A 19581-nucleotide genomic window follows, 5' to 3' on the forward strand; every position below is an offset into this window, starting at 1 on the left:
ATAGACAACACATAATCCAGTAGACCTGAAACTGCTCTTGTTGCAAGAGAACTCAACAGGTATCACATCCAAATAGCAGCCCTGAGTGAAACAACGTTGGCAAATGAAGGTCAGCTTACTGAAGTTGGAGCTGGATACACATTTTTCTGCAGTGAGCTCAGTGAAGGGGAGTGCCATGAAGCTGGCACGAGTTTTGCAATCAAAATTAATCTAGTCAGCAAGCTGGTATGCCTGCCAAAAGGAGTGAATGACAGGCTCATGACAATGAGATTGTCACTGACAGGAAAATGTCATGTCACCATAATCAGTGCCTATGCTCCCACCATGACGTACTCTGATGAAGTCAAAGAAAAATTTTATGATGACCTAGAGACCCTTATCATCAATGTCCCAAAAGAGGACAAGCTTATAATTCTGGGTGACTTTAATGCTAGAGTAGGCTCGGACTACCAGACTTGGCAGGGAGTCTTAGGGAGGAATGGAGTTGGAAATAGAAACAACAATGGTCATTTACTGCTAAAGACTTGTGCATCGCATGATTTTCTTATCACCAACACTGTTTTCCATTTACTAAATGCAATAAAACTTCATGGATGCACCCTCTCAACAAACACTGGCATCTAATACATGATTGTAAGGAGAAGAAACAGACAAGATGTGAGAGTGACAAAGGCAATGTGTGGTGCAGAGTGCTGGACTGATCATAGACTTGTCCTTTCCAAGCTAAATATTTGCATTCATCAAAAGTGTCAAGGCAAAATGACTACCAGAAGAATTAATGTCAACAAATTAGAGATCTTCTCTAAGCATGAACAGTTTGTTGCTAACTTGGAGGGATAGTTGAGCCAACACATAGTTGGCAACAGTGGAGCAGAAAAGAAGTGGGCAACTTTCAGAGATTTGGTGTACAGCACTGCATTTGCTCATCTAGGTCAGAATACTTGCAAATACCAAGACTGGTTTGGTGAAAATGATGGGAAAATTCAGAAGCTACTAAATGAAAAATGAGAACTTCACAGCACATACCAGCAGTATAGTTTACCCACTTCTAAGAAGACAGCATTTAATTGCTTCAAAAGCAAAGTGCAAGAAAAACTTAGAGAGAAGCAAGATTCCTGGCTCAGTAAGAAGGCAGATGAAAATCAGTTTTATGTTGACAGTAACAATCCAAAGCACTTTTAAGATTCCCTGAAAGCTATTTATGGACCAAAAACCCATGGTGCACCACAACTACTCAGTGTTGTTGGAGCCCCATTGATTAGTGATAAGGACATGATCTTAGAGAGATGGGCTGGAAATTTTAATAATGTTCTCAAGAGACCATCATCAATCAATGCTGAGGCCATTGACCTTTTACCTCAGGTTGAAGTCAATTCCAGCTGAACTTCCAACTGAAGAAGGGGTTTTGAGGGCCATTAGGCTCTTTTCATGTGGCAAAGCACCTGGTGCTGATTCTATTCCAGCTGAGATTTACAAGGTAGGGGGACCACTGCTCATATAAAAGCTGACTGAAATTTTCCAGGTTACATAGCAAGAGGAAGTTATCACCCAGGAATTCAAGGATGGCTCCATTGTCCATCTCTATAAAGGTAAAGGGAATAGATTGTCCTGTGACAATCACAGGGGGTCTCTCTCTTAGTCACTGCTGGTAAAATTCTTGCTATAGAGTCCTCCTTAATAGGATAATCCTTCACCTGGAAGATGGTCATATACTGAGAGCCATTGTGGCTTCAGAAAGGGTCGAGGAACAGTCGATATGATGTTTGCTGCCTGAAAACTCCAGGAGAAATGCCAGGAGCAGAACAGAGATCTGTACACAATGTTTGTACATCTGACCAAGGCCTTTGACACTGTTGGTTGTGAGGGCTTGTGGAAAATTATGTCAAAATGTGGCTGCCTGGAGTATTTCATCAGCATTGTACATCAATTTCATGATGGCATGTTTGCCCAGGTTTTAGATAGTGGACAACGCTCTCATGCCTTCCCAGTCACCAATGGAGTGAAACAGGGTTGTGTGCTTGCTCCCATGCTTTTTAGCATGATGTTTTCAGCCATGTTGTCGAATGCTTTTAATAAGGATGAGCACAGCTTCAAGGTCAGCTACTGTACTGATGGTAAGTTCTTCAATTTGGAAAGGCTACAAGCCAAAACAAAAGTGGAGGGAGTGTTGGTGCATGATTTTCTGTTTGCAGATGATTGTATACTCGATGCAGCCTGTGAAACTGAGATACAACAAAGTATGGATCAATTCTCTGCTTCCTGTGCTAATTTTGGCCTAATAATTAACACCAAGAAAACACAGGTGCTCCATTAGCCACCATCACACCATCCACATATGGAACCATCAATTACAACAAATGGAGAAATTTTAAATGTTGTGGATAAGTTCGCTTACCTTGGTAGTGTACTTTCCAGGGATGTATACATTGACAATGAAGCTGATGCACACATTGCCAGAGCTAGCTCAGTATTTGAGAGGCTCAGAAGAAAAGTTTGGGAGAGAAGAGGTAATAGACTACCAAACTGAAGGTCTACAGAGCCGTTGTACTGACCTCATTGTTGCATGCTTGTGAAACAAGGACAGTCTACCAAAGTCATGCCAGGAAACTGGATCACTTCAGTTTGAACTGTCTTAGGAAGATTCTGAGGATCACCTGGCAGGATAAGGTACCAGACAGTGAAGTCCTTCCTTGAGTTGAACTGCCAAGCATTCCAACTATGCTTCAAAGAATGCAACTCTCATGGGCTGGCCACATTGTTCGGATGCAAAATATATGCTTGCCAAAAAATACTATTTTATGGAGAACTCACATGGGGAAGGTGATCACATGGTAGTCAGAAGAAGCAACATAAGGACACTCTCAAGGTCCCTCTCAAGAACTTTGGATTTGACTGTGCAACATGGTGTGCCAACATCAGAAAGGGTACTGTGCTCTATGAGCAAAGCAAAATTGAGATAACACAAAGGAAATGTAGGATGCGCAAATTTGGAGTATCCACCCCAAAAATTCATATGAACTATCTGTAACCAACCTGTGGTAGAGCATTCTGAGCTCATATTGGTCTGATAAGCCACAGTCAGATACACTGAAACTTCATTTTATCATGGTGATGTCATTTTGGTCCTTTTTGAAAACGAAGGACAACACCACCAACCAGAGAAATTTCTAGAAAGTAGTTTTTCTATATCTCATTCTTATCCTATTATCTATAATCATCCTCTAATAGTTTTGCCCAAAATACTATTAACACATACATAAGGCTTGATGAGATGATTCATAGTACTTTGTAATTTTACTGGCTTTTAAGACAATCTAGTTTATATTATAATGCTTTATGTTCTTGTCTTAGTTTTTCTACTAGATGGTAAGCTCTATGAGAGAAAGAACTACATCCAATGCACCTTACTAGTCCCAGCATCTAGCATACTTCATTGTCTCCCACAAATGCAAAAAAGAAAAAAAACAGTCTACTTAAAGTTTAGTCTGGCCAAGTCACTCACTCTCCAATCAAAAATCTTCAATAGTTCTCTATTTCTCCAAAGTCAAAACATAGACTGGCAGTGAAAGGGCTCCACAGTCTAACTCCAACATCCTTTACAAACTTTACTTCACATTATTTCCCCTTGCATAATCTAGTTCCAATGCAAAAAACTAACAGCTCATTGCCAGCTCATCTTGCATTCTCCTGCCCCCATGCATGTCCTTCATTCTTAGAAAGCTCTCTTCTCATTCTCCCCTTTTGTAATCCTTCTCTTCTTTCAAAGCCCAGATCTTATCCCATCCCATCTTCATCCATGAAGCCTTCCCTTATTCCTATAGTCAAATGTGATCTTTTTCTTTTCAGACTTTTTGTAACACATTTTATCTGGATCTCTCTGCCCTCCTTATCACATTCTATCTTGGCAGGGAGTGGAAGGGAGAAGAAGAATAATAGTAACTCACCCTTGCTATTATTAGCAATAACAATTGCTAATTATTATTAGTTATACTAATAATTATATTATATATTTTTATTATATTTATAAGATTTTACTACTTACAAAGCACTTTTGTTACTTTGACCCTGTGAGGTAGGAAGATAAAATATTATTATCCCCAATTTACAGATGAGGAAACTGATTATCAACAAAAGTAGATTGTTCCACATCACTTTTCCAAATCTTAAATAATAGTTGATCTTAATAAAACACTTCCCATACCTTATTCAAGTCTTACAACAACTCTGTGAGATATTGATTGTTATCCCCATTTTATAGATGAGGAAGCTGCGTACCAGAGAACTTAAGTGACTCAGCCATGGTCAGTGAGCTCATGAATGTTTGAGTCATTTCACTCCAACTTCTTCACTTGTAAGAAGGGGGATAATAATACCTATAGTACACACCTTGGAGAGTTGCTGTGAGGCTCATGAGATAACACATGTGAAGTGCTACATAAGTTCAGTTATTATTTTATTGGAGATTTCCTTCTCTCCTAGAGGCATCACGGTATGGTGCAAAGAGCACTGGATCTTCAGTCGGAAGACCTTCAAATCCCACCTTTGATGTATACTGTCCGTGTGACGTAGAAGTCGCTTAACCTTCAGGGCCTCAGTTTCCTCATCTGTAAAATGATGAGGTTGGACTAGATCACCTCTGAGATTCCTTCCTGTTCTAGATCTGTTATTTTCTCTTTTTGTATATTTTGGACCAGTCTCGTGTACCTGAAGGACCTGAGCATCTCACAGGTGAAGTCAATGGATTCCATTCTGAAAACCCCTGTCCAATGGCCCAGCATGGAGAGAAGTGGCCTTGACCTTGGTTTAGCAAAATGGCACCTTCTTCTGTGTTCCCATTGCCCTGAGAAATCATGGCTCCTGAGACATGGCTTCCTTTGTCGATGATGGAAGACAAGAGGTGATGAGCAGAAAACAGCTGACAACCCAGGAGGGGCCTATGAACTCTGTTCTATTTTGGCTTGGGGAGATTTGCTGCTCTTGGCTCCCAGAAAATTAAAATGTCCTTTATATTTATAACAGGGGAAATAATCCGCCTTAGGTTTTAAAGCGGAGGCCCAATGGAGTCGATTCTGCTCCCTTGTCAGATCCTAATCTGACATGCTGATAATAAAGAGAGAGAGAGAGAAAGGAATCAAGGGGGAAAACTGGGCCAGGTTGTGTCATCGGGAGGATTTGCAGGGGAAGGGATGGGGGAGACTATAAAATAAAATTAAATATTAGGAGGTAGAAAATCAAACTCTGAAAGGCTAGGCTGAAAGCAATACAGGATGATTTTTAAGAGCAAGCAAGAGAGAGAATGACAGCAGATTGGCTTAGGCAGAAAAGAGGAGGAAGAAACAGAATAATAATGCTGCCTTGTACATCCGAAATCAGATTATAGCTTTCTCTAGTGAATTAACTGTAGGGCAAGGGCATGGAAGAGAAGGAAAGGTGGCTAATGCCTATAGCGGATTTCTCATTAAAGCCTTTCACTTGTTGAGTCTGGGGCCTTTTCATGAGGCTGGGAAGGAAGAAAGGGGGTCAGATAAGGAGAAGGGCATCAAGTTACTGTGTGTGACTCCAGGGAAGGTTGAGGTTCAGGTCATGTCCTCTCCTCCTCTGACTCTATTCCTGGCATTAAGAAAAGATTGGAAAAGATCAGTCTTCCTATTTTCTGGAACAGAAAACTGAGGAGCCAAGATGAGAGAAGTTTCTACCTAGAACTTATAATGAATTCTTCCATTTAAAAAAAAAAGATATATTTAACACAACAAATACGAATAAACAATCAGACCAAATCTCCAAATAAACCTCCAAAATCTAAACTATTTGCATTTTGAATTAAAATAATAATAATACAATAAAAATTTTATCATGTGCACAGAGGTGTTGGAGGAAAGTCTTTAACGGGGCATTGGCTCTACTTAATTAAAGAGTTTGTGTGTGTGTGTTTTTTTTAATGAGTAAAACCATCTGAACCTCTATTGCATAGTGAAAACAGGTTGGACTTGTCAGTAGATCTGGGTTCAAATTCTTGTCCAGGCACAGATCTCTTGTGTGAACTTGGACAAGTAACTTCATTTGTAAAATGAGGAGAGATTTGAGACTCACTTTTTTGTAATCACCCAAAATAAAATTAGTTCTTTGTCAGCAAGGATTATGTTTCTTTTCTGTCTTTGCATATACAGCTCTTTGAGCCTGGTAGGAACCTAATAAATAATTGTTGGATTGAGTAGGCTATAATTCTGTAGGAAAAGCTGTATAATGGATGTAATCAGAGAGATGCTTCATTGGGAAAACAGTTGGGATGGTCATGAAGCAAGAGTAAATGATAACTACTGGGCGACCTGCAAGCTTCACTGATGTGTATGTGTGTGTGTGTGTGTGTGTGTGTGTGTGTGTGTGTGTGTGTGTGTGTGTGTGTGTGTGTGTGTGAAGATCTAGGGGAAAGCCCAAAGACACAGAGTAAACACCCTAAAGAGGATTTATGGAAGTGATAAAGGAGCAAAAGATGATAAGAAACCAGAGGAAGGGTTGCTCTCTGCTCTATTAGAGAGAATACCCATATCAGTGAAATCACTCACCTATTGTAATATATACATTTTAACTATGAAAAATAATGATACGTTTGCTTTATTTCTTCTTGTCAACGAAACTTTGTTATTTATAAAGTTCCATTAGGGTTGGGGTTTTTTAAGCATGGTTATATCCAATGAGTATGTTGTACTTTTTATCCTACTGATCTCATTCTGCATCATTTCCATATATTTTTATGCTTTTCTTATTCATCATTTTTATGGCACAATAATATCTCCTTATAGTGATATATGTTTGTGTATTTCAAAATCAATACACTTCAATATTGCAAACCATTTTATATATATGTTAATATTTATTATGTCTAATGAATTCTTGTAGGTTTGACTTACATTTCTGCCTTAATGAGATGTGGCATTTATCTCCAGCCTTAGTCCATTTACTAACTGAACAGCTTCTAGACCTTTGAGCCTATGATCCCTTTCCATTTCTTTTCTCCCCTCTCCCAAAACCCTTTAAAAATGCTAAAGGTGCTCTTTGCCCTTCCCCCCAAGACCACTGGGGAATCATGGAATCAATAGAGTCACCAAGCCTTCTAATCAGATTGGGTCATAAAAGTCATATGGACCAAACTCCTCCCTACTGAAAGAATGCCTTCCATGCCAGCATCAGACAGTCTCTTTTGAACTTTGGCAGTGAAGGAGAACTCTAAGGAGTCTTCTTAAACAACTCCAGTTTTTAGAAAGTTCTTTCCTTGATTGAGCAAAAATGTGCCACCTTATAACTGCCCCTCATTGGTCCTAGGTCATTCCTCTAGAATGACACAGAACAAATCTATTCCCTCTTCTCCATGAGAACCCTTCCAAAATTAGAAGATTGCCTCCATGCCTCTTCTGGGTCTTCTGTAGATACCAAACACTCCCAGTTCCTTCAAACCTTTCTTAAATCATTGTCTCCAAACCCCACATTATCCAGACAAATACTTCATTTCCCAACCAGCCATATTCCTCCAGACTCCAACTTGCTCCCCACCTTTTTCATCTTCTTTGTGTGTGGTTTTTTCCTGCATGAGATTATAAACTGGTTGAGAGCAAGGATGGTTTTCTGCCTTTGTTTTTATTCCCAGCACTTAGCACAGTGCCTGGTAAATAGCAGGCACTAAATAAATGTTTCCTGATTCCCTCATGGCTCTGAATACATTCCTTTTTGTCCAAGTCCCTCTTTTTTCTGGTCAGTAAACAAACATTTAATAAGCACTCACTATACTAAGCTGGAGGAAGACACAAACATCCTCTGCCCTCGAAGAGTTTATATTCTAACAAGGAAGACAATGAATAAATTGCTAAGTTCATAGAAGATACAAAATATACAGAGGAGATAATGTAATCTGAAAGGGGAAGGCGTTAGCAACTGAGATAATCAGGAACTACCTCCTGCAGGTAGAATGTCCCTCTAAAAAATTGATTCATAGTATTTAGCATAGGACTCTCCATATGCTCTGATCAGCACAGCATTCTTTTCTGTGATCTGCATCTACTATACTTTCAATAATCACATGATGATCATATAAAACTCTGCCTCAGTTTCCACATCTGTAGATAATAAGACTCTCATTAACAACCTCACAGAATTATTGCGAGGAAAGATCACTGTAAATATTAATATGCTATTTAAATGCGACCTCTCAGAGTCCCCAGACTACTCTCTAAGACTATTAAATTTCAAAGGTGTCAATTTACATTGGTAGAGGGGGCTTCCTTAAATCCCTTGGAGATCACCCATTTCATCTAGCCAAATATGCACAAAGGACTCAGATATGAAAAAGACTTCCTCACAGATCAGGCACAGCTACCAAATACCACCCTGGCATATGGGCTAATCCAGTCCAATCTCTGCCCTTCATTACAGATTCCATCTCAGTTGCAGCTGATTTCCCACCCAACCCTTCAAAATCTTTGAGAAATATAGGGTTATAAATTGGTGCCCCATCAACACTTTGTGGGCTCAGTGCTGCTACTGGTGCCTTGCTACCTCACAAGGAAGTTCTCATTAGAGGAGTCACAGATGATGCCAAACTTCAATTACACCCTGCTGGCAAATTAGTCACACAGGGTGACATTTTCCAATCATGGAACATTAGCATCCTCCCTAATTATGAGATTGTGGAGTTAACATATTTGGGAGCAAACAAGGCCAGCTCTTTCCCTGTGTCTCAAGCAGGAACACACATACACACGGATGTGCAGAGCCATTTGACTGGCAGGATTTCACTCTGATCTAACAGTATTTAATAACTGATTGAGTATTTTTCCCAAAACCAGCAATGGAAACCAGACTGAGAGAAAGCATCCAGTTTCAAGAAATATTCCATGTTATTTGACCACAGAGAGGACTAGAGGGACTCTTTCAAAGTAGAAGTTGTAAAGGGATCCAGAAGAATACTGGAAAGTACCATGTAGAGGCCTGTGGGTGAATTACAGTAACCAACAGAACAGAGAATGACTGCATGAAAAAAGCCAACAGGCAAACATAGGAGGAGCAGCTAGGTGGCATAGTGGATAGAGTACCAGTCCTGAACTCAGGAGGCCCTGTGTTCAAATCCAGACTTAGATACTTACTAACTGTATATTGTATTAAGCAAGTCACTTAACCCTGATTGCTTCCAAAAAAAACCCAAACAAACAAACAAACCATAGCGCTAAGAGCTCAGACCTGGAAGATAGGAAATCAAGGACTTACTTTGCCAACCCACTTGTTCTGAAGTCTTGGGAATATCACAAAACCTGTTCCTTAGATCCTTCATCTGGAAACTGGAGCAGTTACAGCTAGATCCCAACAATATATCTCATTATTAAATGTTAATGAGGACGAAATATGTGGCAAGTACAAGAGAAACTTTCTCTTTGGGTCCATATTGCTTCAAAACTATAAGTATACCTGCTTTATACGTCCTCTTTGGTATTATCCATGCTTTTCCAGAGTGGAAAAGGAAAAGAAGCATATTATGATAGAAAGAGACTAGGCAAAATCTGTGGTCAAATTCTGACTTTGATAGCTTCTAGCTGTGTTATACTGGGGAAACCAGTTCACCATTGTGTGCCTCACTTCCCACACCTATCATGTGGAAAAAACACTCCCATTACCTGCCTTCCCTAAGTTGTGAGGAAAGTGCTATGTAACATGAGCTCTCAGAGACCATTAAGGTGCAGTGAAGATGTCACTCTGATTAAGTACAGGGAGTTTCTTCATTGAGAGTTCCTTATTTGCTGTTGTTGTTCAGTCATGTCCAACTCTTTGTGACCCCATCTGGTGTTTTCTTAACAAAGACACTGAACTGGTTTGCCTTTTCCTCCTCCAGCTCATTTTACAGATGAGAAAACTGAGGCAAACAGGGTTAAGTGACTTGCCCAGGGTCACACAGCTAGTAAGTGTCTGAGACTGAATTTGAGGAATCTTCCTGATTCCAGGACTGGCGCTCTATCCACTATATTACCTAGCTGCTCTGTCTGGGAGTTCTTTATACCAACAAAATAATGGGTTTAGTTCTATCTCTTACACATAATGTATGAATGTTACCATATGCCAAAGAGACATCATAACCAGCACCCTCCAAAAAATGAAAAATGAACATCAAACAGATGGTAATGGAGAGATGCATGATGGGGATGAGATGACTTCAGCATATATGCAATGAAAACTTGAAGAAGAAAAGGAGTGAAAGATAATATCCAGGAAATATATAATAAAAAGGGAAGATGGATTGGTACCATGGTAAAAGCAAGGGATAGCAGATAGATGACCCAAATATTCCACTGGTAACCTGTTGATATTGGAACAAATTAAAGGTGGTCTTCAGCACATTGGGTAAACCCCTTTTAGTGAATTTATGGAAGGACATGGACAAGATGGCACAAGATAGGCAAAGTCAAGAAAGGATATGTTGAAATTTGTATTGCTGGTGGGTACTTCAAAATCCATGAAACCACAGATCTTTCAAGTATTTGAGTAGATAGGTAGATAGGTACATAAAAATGTACATATGTATAATATATATATTATATCTGTATATATATTATACATATGTATAGATAGATGGTAGAAAGAAATAAATCCTTAATGATGACAAACCTTCATCCTTCAAAATTGGATTTGTTTTTCAAAACAACCAAAAGTTGCTTGGAGGCAAATCTGGCAAATAAGGTAAATGATTGCCCTAAGTAATACCAGCTAGAGGTAAAATTGAGATTAAAAATAATCGTGCTAATTTTTTCATTTGATTCATAAACTGGCTGTGAAGGCAATTCCAAAAATGTTTTGAGCAATAGCAGCATCTCGAAAATAAGAATTTTGCTTCCCAATAGACCTGCTTTAAAGAACAATATCCATTGGGATGTATAAGTTTTAGTATGCTTGGGTTTTTTAATCAGCCTTATTACTTGAGTAGTCACACCTCACTTGTCATCAGGAAGCAGCCAACCCATAATGTAATCGATGAAAACTAATCTGTGAGCCTGAGAAATATAACATGTTTTAGAAGAATGCTGGAATGAAAAAAAGGCACAAATGCAAACAGAAGGGTGGTAGACTTTATTGGAAAAGAAGAGTTGGAGAATTACAAAGAAAAATCTTCAAGAAAAAAAGAACAACTGGAGTCACGCATCAATGGAAGATTGGAAAGAGGGAGCTCAGAAAGGAGTATGAGTCTAATATGGTGCAACATGCCTATAGTTCCTGCCATAGAGGAGGTTGAGGCTAACAGACTGCTTAAGTTGGAGAGTTCGGGTCTGCATTAGGACTATAGCCAAATGGGTGTCCATGCTAAGTCCGGCACCAATCCAGCCCCCAGGGAACAATGTGCCACAAACTGCTGAAGGGGGGGCAAACCAGCGCAAGTCAGAAACAAAGAAAGCTTCTATACCAACCAGCAGTGGGATCAAGCTTGTGAGTGACTACTGTACTTCCAGCCTGGGTAATATTGGGAGACTCAGTCTCAAAAAGGGGGGAAGGGAAGAGATACTTGACCTAAGGGCATTTAATCAAAGGCTGGATAAAATGATGCCAAGGGTATTACAGAGGAGATTACTGCACAGGGTGGGAGATTAGATTTCTTGACTTCCAAGTTTCCTCCAAGCTTAATGTGGTCCATGAAAGAGGATGAGCTGTGTGTTTTCTTCAGGCCCTCTCTAAATGACTAGTTTTACTACAAAATTCATTCAGTTCCTTACAATTCTCCTACCCACCACTATCACCACTTGGTACTAAAAGCCTACCTGGTCCAGTTTCAAAATCCTACTCCCTATCTCTATCTTAATCCCCTTCCAGTCAGGTGCATCCCCTTAGCTATAAACAAAAAGCAGTAAAGAAGTGGAAAGTTCAGAGAAGACACATAAAACACAATCTTTCTGGAAAAGAAAGAAAAGGATGATGAAAGAGTAAAGGGACTTAACACTGTATCCAGCTGAATAGCCTTTCGTACACATTATCTGTGTTCAACTATTTGGCTCTTTGGCAAAAAGCTGCTAATTGCCAATGTATTTGAGCAAGCTAGCCTCATCACTTAAGAGAAGACGGGAAGATGTCTAGAAATAGTGCTGATGGACTACTTCTCTGTCACTCACTGTCTCTGTCTCCCTTTCTCTGCTTCTGTCTCTGTTTCTTTCTTTTTTTGCTGTTTCTGTGTCTCTCTCAGTCTTGCTTTATCTGTCTGTATCTATGTCTGTCTCTCTGTCCCTATGTCTCTCTCCAATGAGAAAATCAAGAACTTTTATATGAATTTTGACCTTGCTGGAAAAGGAAAGCAAAAGATATGAGAAATTTGCAGATAAATGGAAGGAAAGCTCATAGGTTCACCCAAAAAGGAAACCAAAAGAGCTGGAAGAGTTGGTTTTTCACGTGTCCAAAGGAAATAAGAAGTGTCATTTCACGGGAAACATCATCATCTTGAATTGCAGCGTTCATGAGAAGTGTAAGCAGAAAGAGCACCAGGAAAGTAATTGTAGCTTATGGGCCAACACCATTAGCACAGAATGGGAAGTTTCAAAAATTCTGCTAAGTGCCATTTGAGGCCCTCCAAGTTAAATCAGATTAAACTTTCATACTCAGTAGCTCTCAATGTAAAGGTGGATATAGAAAAGGATAGTAGAAAAATGTTGGAAAATATGGTTCAGCATAAAAAAAGCAAAGGAGGAAAATAGTTTGCAGGTTATATAGATGGCTTATGTCTCTATATCATCAACATTTTCTCCAAGGAAAGAAAATGGGAGGCCCTGTATGTGGTAAGCACTGAATAACACTCTATGTTAATTGACCCTATATCTTGACAGGAAACAACCATTAACCAATAAGTGGGTATTTCTGGATCTGTTGTCTCTGCACAATCAGGGTGGAATACAAAATTTAAAAAATAATAACCCCAACTTGACCTATTTAAATCAATTTTCAAAGAAGAATAATAGCAATGAATTAAAGAAGAGGCATCCACATGGATGATCACCATTTCCTACAGAAGATTAACTGAGTTAGCCACAGCTGCCACAATTGATCTTTGAGAGTAGGGGCTGCTTCATTTCTCTATTCATATTCTCAGAGGCTGGCATGATTCTTAGTACACAGTAAGTGCTGAACAAATAAGTTTTTCATTCATTCATTCAAGGAATATAGAAAACAGAAAACTCATTCCTCACCAAAGCTTCTGGGGGTCATTGAAGATGTCCAGCGCCAGTTAATTCAGACGTTGGCTTGTGGATGACATTGTGCAGATTGAATGAAGGCCCAGGAAATTCAGTGTCACCTAAGTGAAATATAAAATCAATCAAAAGGGAAAAACCAAGTGGATGAAGAATACCAGTTGTGCAGACAATCTAGTTGGATGGATAGCCCTTAGGGATGATCTATCAGTATATGCATCCTGGACATAGGGACAATAAATTGCGTCCAAAATTCAATAGAAGGAAGGGAATGTACAGGAACACTTTTTGGTAACATCAATAATAACCCACACTTATATAGAGAGCATTAAGGCTTCACAGAATGCTTCACATATATTATCACATCTGATCCTTAAAACAACCCTGTGAGGTATTATTATCTTCCTTTACATGTGAGGAAACTGAGACAGAGAGGTTATGTGAATCTTCCAAGGTCGTACAGTTACTGAGGCAGGTATGAAGCAGGATTCAAACTCAGAACTTCCTGATTCCAAGTACAACACAGTCCACTCTATCATACTACCTGAATGTTAAATGTTGTGGACGAGAGTTACATGAAATGAAAAGGAGTGGGAGTACACATACTCATGAGTTCAGAGATTCATCATGGCATTGTAGTAGTAGTATTAAATGGATGACTTATGGAAATCTAGAAAATGGCCACAAATTGATCCCGAAGTGATCACAAAAAGTCAGAACTCTTCATTAAAAAGAGGCCATATGAGACTGAAACCATTTCCTAACTAAACTAGAGAAAGATAACTAATCAGGAGAATAATATAAAAATAGGTTACCTAAACTTCCCCCAAATATTTGACAATGTTTCTCTAATAAAGAAATGAGAATTATTGGATTTCACTGAATGCTCAGACTCAAAGTAGTCATTGATGGATCACATTAACTTGGAGAGAAGTCTCTAATGGAATGCCCCAAGTATCTCTCATTGACCCTCTGCTATTTATTGTTATTAATTACTTGGATAAAGGCATGAATGACAGAACTAGTACGTGTCAGAGATGGAACTTGAACCCTAGCTCCATTAATCCAGACTTCCTCACTGTGTTGCATAGAGAAGGTACTTTATAAGCATTTGTTAAGGTCTTATCTGGAGCATTTCATTCATTCTAGGTACCAGATTTTAAGAACCACTTAGACAAACCAGAAAGTTTCCAGAGTAAGGTGAACAGGATGGTGAGGGGACAGAACACCATACTAAGGGAGAATTGGCTGAAGGAACAGAGAATAAATGGCCTAGAGGACAGAAGACTTAGACAGTGGTGGGTTCCTCCTTTACATGGGACATTTGAATAAAGATTGATTGGTCACTTATTGGTGTGATGGAGAGAGGACTCTTGTTAGGCACAGATTAGAGCAGATGATGGCTGAGGCTCCTTATGTTCAAAGATTCTGTGATTTGAATCTCACCTGTAGACTCTGGGCTGACCATGCTTTGTGATTTGTTCTCTCCCAAGCAGACACTACACAAGAAACCTTCTGGCTGAGCCAGGTTGCCTTGAAGATCAAGGTTTCTGCTGCTAACACCCTCTATCTACTGACTGAACTATCTGAAGTTTATGATTTGCTATGCCCCTGACTCAAGGTGTTAAACATGTGTCCAGTTGGGCAGCATGCTGTTTGATCCAGATTCAAATTTAATTGTGAAATATTCAACAAAAATTTTAAAGATGCTAAAACGTGGATAGCATCATATTTTAAAACCAAGTCAATAACTAGCCCATAGAAATCCTTATGCATGAATGAGTGCCTCCACTCCTCCTATTTCTATTGGAGTTTGACATCAATGCCCTAGACTGCTCACTAGCTACTGCTTGCCAACTGATCTCAGTTCTGATTTCATCATCTTGACCTACCCTCGTGCATTTCTCAGCTCCAGTCTCCTATCTAATTTTTAGTCAGTGCCATCACTCTTTTTTTCAGTGGCTCCTAATTCCAAATTGCTTCCTTAAAGCCTACTTCTGACCAATAGTACCTCTGTATGACATGACTTCAGAGTCTCACCTGGCTCTGAAATTTTGAATTGACCTTGACCACTGCCTTCTGGACATTTTCTTAAGCCCAGCCCATTCCCATGCCTTCCCTCCTTTTCTAGTTTGTCTGCTTTTTAGCCTTGGCTTGGTTTTTCCTGATCTCACCCTCAAGCCCTCTCTTTTTATACTGATGTCATTTTCTTCGTTCCACCCATTGATCTGCTTATTTGAGGTTTCATTTTCCGCTCTCATAGCCCCAAGCCCCACTTCATGTCTCTTTTATATAGCTTCTCTGCTGTTCTTCTCTAAGAAATTTCCTAATGGTTACTGGAAAAATACTTCTTATGTTCTCCAGGCGTCTCTCTATCACTATAAGTTGCAGAGCAGATGCCAACCAGCATTAGTAGAGGGAGTTTCCTAACCTGGGAGTGCCCTATACCAATGAAATCACAGACAGTCCCTATTCCTATCATCATGATTACCTTCAGTCCTCCCTTTCCCTCTGGATCTGTTCACCCTTCATTCTCGTTTATTCATCTTTATCTTCGAAGCTCCACTTTAAAAAATCTCCTTAGCTCTTTCAAATTATATTCCTTTCATACCGCTAGATTGCCTGCCTACCCCAGCAGAGAGTTGAGGTAACCATTCTCTTTGGAGAATCCCATATTTCAAGTGCACATCATCGCATTATTGATACCAACATCCTACTACCCTCATTGTCATCTCTTCCCACACTCAAAATTTCCGTTAGTGTTTTTAGCTCATCTCCCACTATCCCTTCCCTGTACTTAGCCCCAGTCCACAATTACTGGGTGGGGGATGTCACAGAGCCTTAAGCCAAATGGCTGGCCCACCTAAGTCAGTCAGATAGACAACCAGAGAGAAAGACAAAGCAATAAAAGAGACAATAGATGCCATACAGGATGTTCTCTCTACACATGAATTCCTTAATCCAAGGGTGTTTGTGCCGATGGAACTGTCTCCTTTTGTCTAAATCACTCCATGTTCACTAGCCCTATTTGGTGGCCAAAGATTTTGAATTCTTATCCTTATGTCGGCATAAGGCTCCATGGCAATCCTTCCCTCCTTCAATGACGTCAAGTGCAATTAAACATAAATATTCCAAGAATACTGAAGCCCCTCTGGGTGGCTTGCTGCCAGTAATGAAGACTTCACTGGGATGTCTCATCTTTTTTAAAAAAAATGCTGCTCCTTGTCGCCACAGATTGATCTGCCAGTTAAGTATTTAGACACGTTCATCCGCCTTTGTCATAAAACACTACTTGACTTTGAGCGACGAGCAAGGAAGTATAGAGGCTGTCTCTCTTCCCTCCGGAGAGTCTAACTGAAAAACAGAGAGCAGTCATGACAGCAGAAAAACCAGAAAATTATGGTCTTTTGAAGCTGAAATGGACCTTAGAGACCATCTAAGAGTCACATCTCCTTATTTTTACAAGAGGGTACTCAGGTCTGGCAATCAATCAATCACCACCACCACCACCATAGTGCAAGCCTTCATCAGATCTCACATGCACATTGCAATAGTCTTCCAGCTGGTCTCCCTGCCTCAACTTTTTCCCCACTTTAGTTGATTCTTCATTTATCTATTATATTGATCTTCTTAAAGCACAGGTTTGACTATGGCATTCCCTATTCAATAAACTCCAATGGTTCCCTATTACCTCTAGGATCAAATATAAAATCCCTTGTTTGGTCTTGAAGTCTTTTGTAAACTGGGCCCTTCTTGCATTTCCAGTTTGCTGGAATTCTCTCCCTTCTCATCTCCACCTCCTGGCTGGCATTCTTCAAGTCTCAGTTAAAATCCCAGCTTCTACAAGAAGCCTTTCCTCAATGCAAATGTCTTCCCTCTGAGATGACATCGAATCTGCCCTGAATGTATTTTATTTGTATGCAAATATACTGTGAGCTCCTTGAGAGCAGGGACTGGTTTGTGTGTGTGGGTGCGTGTATATGTGTATGTCCCCAAAGCTTAGCACAGAGCCTGTCAAATAATAAATAAATTGGCGTTTAATAAATACTTGTTAACTTGACAAACAAGAATTCATTAAGAGCCTACCATGTGCCAAGGACTGTGCTAGCCTAGAGAAGGGATTGCTGAAGGTCACATAGTTACCTAGTGGGAGAGCCGGAACTAGAACCTAGGTAAGGTTTCTCCATCTCATACCTTCTGTCTGTACAACTGGATTTCTACACACCATGTAAAAACTGAATTTGTCATCATCATCATTATCGTCATCATCATCATCATCATCATCATCATCATCATCATGGGAAGGTATATAACACTTAAAGTTTGCAAAGTGCTTTACACTCATTGTATCAGTTGAATCTCTCAACACTCCTGTGACATAGTAGTGCATAGGTACTATGGGTGATATCATCCTCCAAGGCTCAGAGAAGGTAAGTGGCATAGCTGGTCAGTATTAGAGGAAGAATTGGAACCTAGGTCTCCATGACCCCAAGTACCTATCATGTTGTCTCCCTACTACCCCAATCCACCACACTCATTGTACAGGGCTCAGTGAAGAGCCCAGAATGGGGAATGACCAGGTACCATCACTTAGACATAATTAAAATGGGAGCATTGAATCTGTCAGTCAGTCTACTTCTGCCACAGTCATGTAAAACCCAAACAGAGTGTCTCAGGGAATGGTCATCACATCCTCTTACTAAAGGATAAAAGAAGATGGTAGGAGCTCCTATAAATATCATAGAATCATTGAACAAGAAAAGAATATAGACGTAGTCTTATACATGTAAGAGTAAGTGTGGTATAATAGAAAAAAGCCACAGAATGGAAGTCAGATGATCTGGGTTTAAGTCTCAGCTCTGCCATTTACTACTTATGGAAACTTGGACAAATCTCTTAGTTTCCCTGGGCCTCAGTTGCCTTGTCTTTTAAAATGAAGGACCTGGACTAGATGGTCTCTAAAGTTCCATCTGGGACCTTAGAGCTAGGTGGCACTATAGTGCATCAAGTGCCAGGCTTAGATTCAGGAAGACTCATCTTCCAAAGTGCAAATCTGGCCTCAGACATTTCCTAGCTATGTGACTCTGAGCAAATCAGTTAATCCCATCTGCCTCGGTTTCCTCATCTGTAAAATGTGCTGGATAAAGAAATGGCAAACCACTCCAGTATCTTTGCAAAGACAACCCCAAATGGGGTCACAGAGAGTCTCTGTGTCTAATTACTCTATAGACTGGGCTGTTGCTTTAACACTGTCTACCATGAGGCGGAATTCATCCTATCTCAGATCAGTCTTGGACCCTATTCAAAAAGGATTGATTTACAGAAGTGCTAAGAGGTCCTTGTCATAAGCATACAACAAGCAGCGTGGAAAGGAGGCTGAGCACAGAGTCAGGAAATTTAGGTTTCATTCCCAGGTTCAACACTAGTTGTGAAACCATGGACAAATTCATTTCATCTCCCTGAGTTTCAGTTTTCTCACGTGTAAAATAAAAGAACTAGTACTTACAATGCCTTACCCATAAACTTATGGTGATAGTAGAAGTGAATGCCATCAGCCCCCCACACCACTCTCCACCTCATCTACTGGACTAGGATATTTTCTGTGGAGTCAAGTGTGCGCCATGACTCTGTGGAGATGGACATGTCTATTGTCTTCTAACTGAAGGGCATGCATATATTTTGCTAAGATGACAGTAACTCCCCATGACTCAGAGCTGCATCGCAGCAGATTGGCCACTAAGCATCATGAAAGAAAGATTCTTGTGGAGGGACCTGCCCCCCTTCTGTAGGCTCTAAGAAAAGTGATGGTCTCTTTTGAGTACTTCTATTTTAGGAGAGATTCAGTATGGCCATCCGGTGAGGTACAGGATTGAAATTGGGGGAGTCTCTCTCTTCCATCCTCCCAAACAATAGCAGGCCACAGTTGAAGAGCACATGACTGTGAGAACATGTGTGTGAGCACAGCCTTGAGAACACTGTAAAACTAAGACTCCCACAATCCTCTTCTGGCCCCAGCCATAACACACTGATATCACTAACCTTTTATATAAGAAAAGAGTAACCACAGGATTTCAGAGCTGGAAAAGATCTTAGAGGTTATCTAGCCCAATCTCCCATTATATAGGTGAGCAAACAAAGTTCTGGAGAGGAGAAAGGAGTAGGACCCATGATGCAGCAAAGAGTGGTTGGAGTCAGAGGACCTATATTCAAATCCTGACTCTACTAGTTGCTACATGTATGACCTTGAACAAGTCATTCAACCTCTCTAGGTCTCAATTTTCTCATTTTTTCAAAAAACAAAGAGGGTGTTAGACTAGAAGACTTCTAAGATCCCTTCTTGCTCTGAAGCTCTGACTCTCAGTTACTTTTACAAGGTCAC

The 19581-nt window shown here is 40.0% G+C and overlaps 1 long non-coding RNA gene across 1 annotated transcript in view; it reads right to left on the reverse strand.

Annotated features, from left to right (window-relative positions):
- LOC140531252 (uncharacterized) overlaps positions 1-19581 on the reverse strand; it is a 60660-nt gene that overhangs the window by 21762 nt on the left and 19317 nt on the right. The window contains exon 2 of the long non-coding RNA XR_011976306.1: positions 13200-13306. This is a non-coding gene — a long non-coding RNA (uncharacterized lncRNA). The remainder of the gene's footprint in view (positions 1-13199; positions 13307-19581) is intronic.

The sequence above is a fragment of the Notamacropus eugenii genome, chromosome 3 (assembly GCF_028372415.1).
Source record: "Notamacropus eugenii isolate mMacEug1 chromosome 3, mMacEug1.pri_v2, whole genome shotgun sequence".
In the NCBI taxonomy this organism is placed as follows: domain Eukaryota; kingdom Metazoa; phylum Chordata; class Mammalia; order Diprotodontia; family Macropodidae; genus Notamacropus; species Notamacropus eugenii.